Raw genomic sequence first — 11735 nt, 5'->3', positions numbered from 1 at the left:
AAAAGTTACGCAAGGTGAAAGGAAAAAGCCAAGTAAGTTTATATCTATCCAAGACCTTAAAATTCCTATCAAAGTAATTTCCCACAAGAGAACCCTAGACCCAGAGGGTTTCACTGGAGACTTCTTTCAAATATATAAGGCAGAGAAATCATCAATCCTACAATAATGTTTTAGGAAATAGAGAAAGGAAACTTTTAAACTCATTTATCGAGGGTAGCATAATTGTAATACCCAAACCTGAGAAAAAGAGTCACAGAAAAAAACAAATTATAGACCAGTATCCTCTAAGAACATTGATGCTGAAATCTTTAACGAAACGTTAACACATTGAATCCAACAATATGTGTGAAAAATACATCATGACCAAGTGAGCTTTATCCTGTGAATGTAAAGTTGGTTTAATGTTTGAGAATCGGAGACCCTAGAAATTGAAAAAAAAAAAAAAGAAAGTAATAGATTCATTTCAATAGATTCATAAAATAATTTGGTAAAAATTAAAACCCGTTCGAGACAAACATTCTCAGGCATCTAGCGATTTAAGGAAAGTTCCTCAATCTGATAAAAGTGTGTGTGTCAGTCGCTCAGTTGTGCCCAACTCTTTGCGACCCTTGGACTGTAGCCCAGCAGGCTCTGCCCATGGACTTCTCCAGGCAAGAATTACTGGAGAAGTCATTCTCTTCTCCAGGGGATCTTCCTGACTAAGAGATCCAACCCGGGTCTCCTGCACGGCAGACAGATTCTTTACCATCTGAGCCACCAGGGAAGCCATCTACTAAAACCTTCAGCTTATTGAGACACTGATGCTTTTCTCTACAGCTGGGAACGAGGCAGGGATACCTCTTGCCATCACTGCATTCAGCTTCGTATGGGGGTCCCGCCCAGCGCAGAAAGATAAGAAGAGGAAATAGAAGTAAGGAGGTGAAACGGCCCTGTCTCAGACAAGCTGATTATTTACACAGAAAATCCTAAGTTATTGACAACAACCTCTGCAACAATGTCTTATTAGGACCAATCTGTACATTTAACAAAGTCTCAGGATGAAGGTCCATATTCAAAAATACAATTGAATTTCTATAAATTAGCAGCCAGTTGGAAAGTAAAATTTAAAAAAAATCAATGTGTAATAGCATCAAAAAAGCATAAAGTACTTAGAAATAAAGTTAACAAAAGACATACAGAGTATGTCACACTGAAATGACCAAACTTTGATGAGAGAAAATAGGGAATACCTCAGTAAATGAAGAGGCCTGTACCATGTTCATGAAAGGCTGGAAGGCTCAGTACTGGTAAGCTATCTCTCATCTCCAATTTGATTATGTTTTCAACACAATCCCAGTCTCACACAGTAAGCATTTAGGTAATGAGTCTAACATTGATTGAGAAGCCTAAGAAAGATAGACCAGCCTCAAGACTGCGAGAGAGCTTGTGATACTTGACATCACGACTTATTGGAAAGTCCAGCAGCCAAGCAGTGTGGTTTTAGTCTGAGAATATAAAATAGACATTAGTAAACAGTGGAGTAAAATAGAGGTTCCAGAGCCCACCCTTATATGGCCGATTGGTTTTTAACGAAGACATCCAAAATGTTCAATGGTAAAAGTAAGTTTTTTTTTAAAAAGACAAATATTACTGAAATGACTTGATGCCCGTATGGGGGAAAGAAACAAACTTGGGACTTCCCTACTGGTCCAGTGGACAAGAATCTGCCTGCCAGTGCAAGGGACATGGGTTTGACCCCTGGTCTGGGAGGATCCCACATGCCGCAGAGTAAGCCCGTGAGCCACGACTGAGGAGCCCATGTGTCTGGAGCCCGTACCCTGTACAGGAGAGGCCGCTGCAGCGAGAGGCCCCGGGCACCGCGACTGGGGAGCGGCCCCCGCCCGCCGCAACCAGAAAAGCCTGCGCGGGAGGAAGCCCTCGCACGAGCATAAACAGACGAATGAATGAAAAAGAAGCTCAGCCTCCCTTCCCTCATAAACAAACACTGAGGTGTGTCGTGTACCTATAAAGTAAAACTAAGACTATAAAGTGTTTAAAAGAAGACATTGGAGAGTGTCTCTCTAACAGGAGGTTCTTGCATGGGACACAGAAAGCAATGTTCAGAGGGAAATTTCTGATTAGACTTCATTAAAGAAAAACCCTTTCCGTTCATTAAAAGTATATTTTGGGAAAGAGAATGAGCAGATCTGGACTGGGAGAAAGTATTCTCGAGGCACATAGGTGATGCAGGACTCGTATCAAGAATATAATTCTTATTCTCAACAACAAAAATTAAACACCTTATTTTTAAAAATAGGCCAAGGACTTGACCAGTCAGTTCACCAGGGAAGATGTCCACTGGTCAAATGCACCCATAAGGCAGCGCTCAGCATCCTAGTTGTCAGGAAGGTGCAGACAGACGTCACGAGGGTACAACGCCACCCGCCGAAGAGCATGGCTACGTCTGAAAAAGGGCAGCTGCAATTCCAGCTGGATTCGGGTCGGTTTGTAAAGCAGCGAAACCACTTTGGAACGTGTTTGGCAGTTTCTTATAACGTTAAGCACATGCCCTTAGACTCCAGTAATGCGATCATGTTTTTATATAAAAAATAAAAACAACACACCAACAAAACAACACAGGAAAATGTTTGTCCAAAATATGTACATCCTAGGGTTCACAGAACCTTTACTCACAATTATACAAAACTGGAGACAACTCCAGTGGCCACCAGTGGGTGAAGGGACAAGCAAACTCTGGCATAGTCACCCAGTGGATGCCACTGGCCACCAGAGGGGTGAGCAGTGGCCGAGTCGGCCATGCGGATGACTCTCACGGACATGAAGCCGAAAACAGGAGCCAGGCCTCTCCCCCACAGCATGCTTTATACGACTCCATTTACGTGACGTCCGAATCCCAGCTACACTGCTCAACGGTGAGATGTGTCCGAACGGTGATTGCCCCTGGGAGGTGGAACAGGAGGCCGCCTTCTGACAAGCTGGGATGCTCTTTAGGGGGATAGGGTGTGGGCTTCACAGGTGATTCAATTGGTCACAATTATTCAGTTAAGAGTTGTGCATTTCAGCATGCTTAAGTTTATCCCCCCAAAGAAAAATATAAGGATGTAAAAATATAAGGATGATAAGAGTTGACCGGGACCTCGAGATCCCAGTGGAAGACAGTGAAACAAAAATGGCAGGATGCTGGTCATCGTTGACCTGGGTCTTGAGAGTTCGATGTGTACCGTCCGATGTGGGTGTCTATAGCGGTCCAGGTAGGAGGTGGGATGCCTCTGGCTGTCCTGGTGCCTCTTCAGTCTTGATCACGACCACAGCTCGGTGCCAGCGTGCAGGCAGCGGTTAAGAACCGTCCTGAGAGATCCCCAGTGTGTGGGAGTATAGCCTGCACCTGCGTATACGGGGAACTAAGGGAGAAGGCCTCCGTGAGAGGCGAGGCAGCGCTCAGCCCCTGACGGGGGACTGTGAGCCCCTGTGACTTCTGCTCCACCCCCGCGCTGGGCCAGCCCACGGAGCAGCATCTCCAGTGACCTTCCACGCAGGTCTGGGCATCCGTGCTATGTGGAAAGGTGGCTAGAGGTCCACGCGTGGGGGCTTGCTGGAGCCGGTGGGATTTTAGCAGCTTCCTTCCCACCGCCCTCATGTTCAATCCATGCAAACGGAAATGAAACCAGCCCAAAGCTGGTGGGTTCCTGGGCAGCGGCACGGGTCTCTGTGCCCAGAGGGCCGTGGTGTGACCCGTGGATGTGGCATCTGGGGAAGCAGTGGCAGGTTTGGACCGAGCAGCAGGGTGGCCGCGTGCGGTCATCACTGCACGTGGGCCTAGAGCAAAGCCAGTCACTCAGAAAGGGGCTATTTGCTCTGTTGTCTTTAAAAATTTTTTTAATTAAAATACAGGTGATCTACAATGTCGTGGCAGCTTCAGGTATATGGCAAAGTGGTTCAGTTATACATATGTATTCCTTTTTGCCTCCTCTTCCGTTATCAGTTGTCACAGGTTCTTGAGTATAGCTCCATGTGCTCTCCAGTAGGTCCTTCTTGGTTATCTACGCTCCATTGTCTTTTGATTTCTGAAGTGTTAGGGGTGCTGACAGAGAGACAGTACTATATAACAGGAAGAATCCCAAGTTCAAAGTTTGGAAAATTGTGTTGGAGTTCCACTCCACTGCTTATTAGCTAGTTGGTGGTTCTCTTCTTTTCTTTTTGTTCTTTTGTACCTACTGATGCCATCACAGAGGCTTCCCAGGTGGCGCTAGCGGTAAAGAGCCTGCCTTCCAGTGAAGGAGATGTGAGAGGCGTGGGTTCAATCCCTGGGTCGGGAAGATCCCCTGGAGAAGAGCAGGGCAACCCACTCTAGTGTTCGTGCCTGGAGAATCCCATGGACCGAGGAGCCTGGCGGGCTGTGGTCCATAGGGTTGCAGAGAGTTGGACACGACTGAAGCAACTTAGCATCATAACTCCAACAGCTAACACGAAGTGGTTTGTGAAGTTAAATCTTTCCGTTCATTGGAATAAGTGTTGCATATCTGTTTGGCAGCTGAAGAGCTTGCAAGGCATTGTGATAATCATTTTTGAAAACACTTTATTGGCTAGAAAGTTAAGGTGGTAGGTCTACCTGGATACCATACTCCGGTGTATCTTTGGAGATGCTGTGCCTGCACAAATCTGGGCTTTGGAGGCGTTCAGACGGTTGACCCTCATTGCTCTGACTTCCTGGGTCTCTGCTCTAGTTGGTCTGTACTTGGCCAGTCCAGTCCCCCATTCTCACCTACGTTCTGTTCTTTCTTAAATGCCGGGTTCAGACTCTGTCCGCTCTGTGCAGAGCTCACCGGTGATGTGGTGAAAAGCAAATCATTCTAGATGTGGTAAAACGGCAGTAAAGCTGTAAAATCAGGTTGACATGCTTTTCCCGTTTGCTGTCCCTCTCTGTGCAGTCTCCTGGGTCCTCCCCTGGTTGTGTACCCTTGTGACTGGAGGACTGGGAGTGTCCCAGCAGGAGAGGAAAGAGAAGGACCTTGACTGTCCACTGGAGACATTCCAAACGGCATTTGTATGATGTCAAAGTCATCAGGAATGCCAGGCTTTGTCAAGAAAGGACACCTTCCCTGAGGTCCTTTATTCCCACTGTCCTGCTGAGGGTGAGGTCCGAGCAGAGGAGGCCCAGGACGTGAATGGCCAGCTCCTCTGACCCCGTGGGAAGACTGGCCAACAGGGGTGATGGAGACGGCAGACAGGAAGCGTCCAATCCCGACTGGTCCCCACGAGCTAAGACTCCAGAAGGCTGCTGTGTGGGGCAAAAGCAAGACCAGGTGCGTCCGCCGCTCCTCCACGTGCAGCCTGGCTCCACAGCCCAGGCGGCTTCTGCCAGAGGCGTGCGGAGCTGCGGGCTGGGCCGGTGGGTGGGCAGAGGCCTGGGCTTGGGACAAAGAGGAGCTGCTTGCCCGGGGGCTCTGTACCTGGGGCCCTGGACGGCCCTGGTTGCAGTGCGGGTCAGCAGGGAGCAGCCCGGTGCCCAGGCTGGAGCACCCGCAGCTCGGGGTGGTCCAGAGACGGTCCTGTGAGCAGCCTCCTTTAGTCCTTGTTGCCACTGGGTCACCGAGGCCCAGACACCGGGGCAGGAAGAGTCCCCCCGGGAGACGTGGAAACGGCCCAGGCTGGGGTCACGTCTGGGCTGCTTTAATCTGCCGTCCTGCTCCCACCCCCAGCCCTCCGCCCACCAGCGCCCAGGTGCCCCCCACGCCCAGGATGGGCAGATTCGCTGGGAGCAAACAGCTGGAGCCTGACGTCTCTCTGCATCCAGCCTGACTTCTTGGGATTCAGTCTGCATGTGGGGTGCCCGTGACTTGCCTCCTCTTTGTCACGAGATGTCATCCTGCGCTGTATCGAGAGGGAGTGTGCAGCGCCCACCAGAAGACTGTCTTGTCGCCCCCACGTCCCCCTGACGTGGGGGCCACCAGAGGTGGCTGTGTTTCATTATGTCTCATCAGCCCGCCCCAGAAACTCCTGTAATGCCACACGGGTAACCGCCCAGTGATGCGGCAGCTGATGGACGCGCCATGCCGTGGGCCGGGCCCCTCTGTGACTGTGCAGCCCGAGACATCACCCCGGTCTGGGCCGTTCTCACATCTCCCGGGGCTGAATCTCACTGAGGGCCGCTCCCGCCGGGCCCCTGGCTCTCTCAGCAGCACAGCCGGGACACTGCGCCCGGCCTCTGTTCCCCTCACACTCTGTCTGCTGTCTGATGAAGGGACAGTAATTTGTGTTTCGTGGTGCTGACCTGCCGTGCGTTTCTCCTCATTTTCACAAAGTCGCTGACTTAATGAAAATTTCCAAGTGCCTTGTACACAAAATATGTCTCTGAAACAAAAACAAACTCACAGGCATAGAGAACAGACCAGTGGTGGCCAAAGTGGGGGGCAGCTGTGGGGGAGGGAAGAACGGGGAGTCTAAGATTAGCAGGTGCAGACTATGTAAGGGACGGACACACAGGGACCTCCTGTCCAGCACCGGGCGCTGTCTTTGGTGTCCTGGGGTAAACCGTAATGGAAAAGAATGCATATATATGTATAACTGAGCCACTTTGCAGTGAGTTGGAAATTAAGCATACCATTGTAAATCAACTGTATGTCCATAAAATTTAAAACTAACTAAAACCTAAAACTAATAAAATTTAAAACTGTATGTCAACAAAATTTAAAAATTTAAAACTAAGTAACAAGTCAGAAAAAAATCCCAAATCTAGCTCTGAAACAAACTGAGCTCACAGCAGTGGATAATGTCTGAAAGGGAGAGACTGCCTCGGTGAACTAGCCTGCATGTCCGTCGGCTGGAAGAGCCTCAGGGCTTCCTCATGCTCACCCTTCTCGCTGCAAAGTGGACCATCACATCCAGAGATGAGTGCGTTCTTGTCTGGGAAGCGGCAGCCGTTTCTGAGAGGCGTTTCTGTAATTAAGGAATCAAACAAGCATGAGTGGGGCTCTTTCAGAGGTTCCAGGTACAATTAGAAGACACCTAATCGCTCATCACTCTCCCTTGATTAAAGCCATTGTCGCTGTGCCCTTGCTTGCCCGGGTGAGGAACAGGTGCCGGGCCCAGATGCAGCCGCCTGCTCCCCGCTGAGGCTGCTCCCTGAGCCCACGCTCACCGCCAAGCGGTGGGAAGCAGCTGCCAGCCTGTGTCTGCACCCCGGCAGCCTCCGTCCCGGGACCTGCAGGAAAACCGTGCCCACATCCCGTGTCGCTCACCCAGCCCTGCAGATCCACACTCGTGCCAAGCCGGTTGAAACCCACCGAGACGCCCCTTTTAAGTTACAGCCCTTCAGAAAAGGAGGTAAAAAAATCTGAAATGGGTTCAGTGGGACCGAAATGGTCCTTTTAAAAATGAATTTGCAGCTGTGCCCAACTGACGATGGGTTTATCGCATCACCCTGGGATCGGTAAACACCGTGCCCTGGGCAGAGCCCGACAAGCCCTTGCCTGCCGCGCACTCATGGCAGAGCTTCTATCAAAGCCCCGTAAACTTCATCACCGACCACAAATGAGGCTCTGTGTTTTACACGCGGCCTCCGTCCTTGTTTTTCCACCTGTTAAAATGAAAGATTCTTGGAATATCATAATATGTAAAATTTGTTTATGATGCAAATAGAGAGATGCCTTTTCATCTCTCCCCAGCTTTGATGTCGTGATACGAAGTTTTTACCGCCCCGCCTCCCAGCCTCACCCCGGAGATGCTATCTCCTCCTCAAACCTGTGCGCCCAGTATAGGACGTGGGAACCAGTTACGAGCTGGTTCTGCTTTCAGGACTTTTTATGAGGAATTTGTCCACTTCTGAATTAACAGAAAGATGAGAGGAGTTTGTTGATATGCTTTTCTTGAAGGTTTAGAATTACATCTTGAGTCAAGTGAGGGAGGCTGGTTAAGGTGGGAGAATAAAAGAACTCAGAGTTTATTTACTCCTCAAACTTGAGGCAAGTCAAGCCCTCGGTAATCTGGCAATAAATACCTGCTTCTCTCCGGTTTGGATGAGACAGATATTTCTCATGTTAATAAATACTTGATTAAGAAGCCCAGTTTTTCCAGAAAGAGACTCAGAAAAATGAACTTGTGCTTGCTGGGGGAAAAATAGTTAGGGACTTTGGAAAGGTCATGTACACGTTGCCATCTTTAAAATGGGTCACCAACAAGGACCTGTTGTACCGCACAGGGAACTCTGCTCAGAGTTACGTGGCAGCCGGGATGGGAGGGGGCTTTGGGGGAGAATGGATACATGTATCTGTATGGCTGAGCCCTTCGCTGTTCACCTGAAACCGCCAGAACATCGTTACTCAGCTACACCCCAGTACAAAGTAAAAAGTTTAAACTTTAAAAAAAGAAGCCCAGTTTTTCTCTCTGCCACAGTCTTGGGCTTTAACTTTGGTTAGAATCTCCCCAGATTAAAAAAATGTGGATGCCTGGGCCCCAGCCCCGTTCACCTATTTGGAAAAAAAAAAGATCTCTCAGGCCTGGGCGTGGCCTTTTCTAAGGCTCCCAGGTCACCCTTAATGTACGACCAGGACAGATTGACTGAGTTACACAAGGTTTTAATACGATTTTATTCATTTAAAAATATGCTCATTATTCAAATACTTCTGAGCGTGTAAGCACAAAGAAGCCTCAGTTTCCCAAGCTAGAAAAGTTGGAAACAGTAGCTGATACATTTGTTTTTGTACACTGGACAGTCTTGGAATAACCAACTGAAATTCGCATGAATCGAGCTGTATGCATAAACTAAAGTTAACTGCTTTGGTCTTTGTTGAAATGGCTGGTAACCCGTATGACCAAAACCAGGATTTTTAAAGAGACAATATTGCAAGACAGAATTCTGAGACTGGGAAAGACGCCTAACGTTCAATCTCCCAGGAAATGTGCCCTCAAACTTTCTTCTCATTCATTTTAAAACCTAGAAATAATACGCTCTTTAAATGATTGTTTTTGCAGAATTACGATAACCAGGAAGTTCATGTAATTAGTTAAAGCCTCAGTTATTGAAAATAATGATGATACTGGAACGTCTAAACTGGCATCTCATGGGTATTGGTGCCAGGAGAGATGTAAGCCTCTCCCTGAAACTTGCTGTATTGGAGGGCCCACAGACTTTCCCTCGGGGCTTCCCAGGTGATGGTGCTAATGGTAAAGAACCTGCCTGCCCATGCAGGAGACGAAAGAGGTGTGGCTTCAGTCCCTGGTCGGGAAGATCCCCTGGACGAGGGCATGGCAACCCACTCCAGTATCCTTGCCTGGAGAATTCCAAGGACAGATGCAGTCCGTGGGGTCGAAAAGAGTCGGACACGACTGAGCGAGAAGAACACAGATTTTCCCCCCAGACCGTTGCCTTCTGCACGCACTGCATCAGGCACCAGAGGAGTCCTTTAGGTCGTTTCCCAACGATGCAGTCACGTGGTCGGGTGTAATTTTGGGGCCGAGTGTATCTTATTTTGTAAAAGTATTCTCGTTGTGTAAAAGCCGGTCTTCTGCATATATGTGTCCTTTCTTTCTCTTTTACTGGCCAGAATGTTTAATTAATTAGAGCACCCCAATTTACCATCCTCCGGCATAATGATAGTTTACTGTACAGCTATTTTTGGCTGCCTGAGAGCGTGGAAAGCTGTACCCAGCTGAGTACCTGGGTCTCTGATTGTAGACGTGAGCAGCGCACAATACCCCATCAGCGGTGATGGCGGCAGAGACGCTAATTGGCCCACTTGAAGGCTTGGGCTCCCCAGTGAGGGCTGTCGTTCATGGCTCAAGTTCCATTAATCAGCGGGCGCTCGTCGAGCCCCTGCTGCGTGCCTCGCCTGCAGTTGGAGACGAGGGGTGCGAGGCATGAATCAGGGCCCACGCGGCCCGAGCAGCTTTTGATTCAGCCTGGAGGCAAGACTCTCCCAGTTTAAAAAAAAAAAAAAACAACAGAAAACCTTACGCTTACGAAAATGATCACAGAGTATGCTCATGAAAGGACGTGCTCTCTTGCCTAGGGTGGGCGAGATGGATGAAAGAAGACACGACTACGTGCCCGGGACGGGGGAGACGATGTGCCCAGCCGATCAGAGTGGCTGCTGACCCGGAGGGGCGGCGCCCAGAAGGTCTCTCGGGAGAAGGGGCTGGACCTGCTCTCGGGCTCCCGAGAAGGAGGATGTGGGGCTTTGGGCTCCTGTCCTGTTGTGGTTTGTGTTTTCTGTTTGCCCCGAGACTTTGCTCCAGGAATGCAGGATCGCTCAGTTAGGAAATGGGTCTTTCAGCCTGGGGAGATGTGGACCCCAGAGTCAGACACCAGGGTCCGGCTCTGAGGCACAGCCCGAGGGAACCAGCTGCTCCAGCTGGGCGAGCTGACTGCATCGTGGAAGACCGACCGCTGGGCAGACCCTGTCACATTTCATGTGCTCCAGTTTATGCTTCTGTCCATTTACGGGTCCCACTAAAGTGAAAATCATGTGCTTTGTTCAGTTTACGCTGTCAGCATCTGAGATCTGTTTGACTGACCCCTGGGTGGGCCTGCAATGCTGGACACCCGAATTTGATCCCTGGGATGGGAAGATCCCCTAAAGGAGGAAATGACAAGTGACTCCAGTATTCTTGCCTGGAGAATCCCACGGATGGAGGAGCCTGGTGGGCTACAGTCCATGGGGTCGCAGTCAGACACGACTGAGCAATTAACACGGTCACTTTCACTTTGGGGCAGACAGTGTGCTGTGAGTATACGTGGATGGGGTGTCAGGGCCGGGCACCATGGGCGGCACTTGGGCGCCCAGGGCTCCTCCCCCAGGCTCGTACCTGACTGCCGTCATGACTCAGAAGCTTCACAAAGCCTGAGGCCTGGCCAGGACTCAGGAGGGCGGAGGAGGTGGTGGGTGCCTTGCTCAAACAGCCCCCAAGCTCCATGTGGTCCCTTGTTGGCCTCTGTGAGGCCGGCTGTCTCGAGAGGTGCATCTGTGTGGCGTGTCTGGGGCCCTGGGCTGCCCACGCTTGCAGTGGTCTGTGCGGTGTGTCTGGGACCCTGGGCCGTCCACGGTTATATTGGTCTGTGCGGCGTGTCTGGGGCCCCAGGCCATCCACGCTTACATTGGTCTGTGCGGCGTATGTGGGCCCCAGGTGGTCCACGCTTACAGTGGTCTGTGCGGCGTGTCTGGGGCCCCGGGCCATCAATGCTTGCATGGTCTGTGCGGTATATCTGGGCCCTGGGGCGTCCACGCTTGCAGTGGTCTGTGCGGCGTGTCTGGGCCCTGGGCCGTCCACGCTTGCATGGTCTGTGCGGTATATCTGGGCCCCAGGCCATCCACGCTTACATTGGTCTGTGCAGCGTGTGTGGGGCCCCAGGCTGTCCATGCTTGCAGTGGTCTGTGCGGCGTGTCTGGGGCCCCAGGCCATCCACGCTTACATTGGTCTGTGCAGTGTGTGTGGGGCCTCGGGCCATCCACGCTTGCAGTGGTCTGTGCAGCATGTCTGGGGCCCCGGGGCATCCACGCTTGCAGTGGTCTGTGTGGCGTATGTGGGTCCCGGGCCATCCATGCTTGTAGTGGTCTGTGCAGCGTGTCTGGAGTCCCAGGCCGTCCACGCTTACATTGGTCTGTGCAGCGTGTGTGAGCCCCGGGGTGTCCACACTTGCAGTGGTCTGTGCGGCTGTGTTATGTGCCGTCAAGGTTTTGTGGGGAGAAGGGGACTGGGGCGAGCCTGGAGAAGGGGCTGGGACCCCAGCCCACGCGCTA

General features: G+C 50.7%; 1 long non-coding RNA gene across 1 annotated transcript; it reads right to left on the bottom strand.

The window, feature by feature from the left end:
- Positions 1-2403: 2403 nt before the first annotated feature.
- Positions 2404-7391, bottom strand: LOC132659782 (uncharacterized). The gene is made up of 3 exons (XR_009600583.1): positions 7239-7391; positions 6853-6936; positions 2404-6351 (listed from the first exon to the last, which is right to left on the bottom strand). It is a non-coding gene; the product is annotated as an uncharacterized LOC132659782 (long non-coding RNA).
- Positions 7392-11735: the final 4344 nt, after the last annotated feature.

This window comes from Ovis aries, chromosome 4, assembly GCF_016772045.2.
Source record: "Ovis aries strain OAR_USU_Benz2616 breed Rambouillet chromosome 4, ARS-UI_Ramb_v3.0, whole genome shotgun sequence".
Taxonomy (NCBI): Eukaryota; Metazoa; Chordata; class Mammalia; order Artiodactyla; family Bovidae; genus Ovis; species Ovis aries.
The sequence above is the reverse complement of the archived record's forward strand: the minus strand, read 5'-3'. Positions and strand labels throughout refer to the sequence as shown.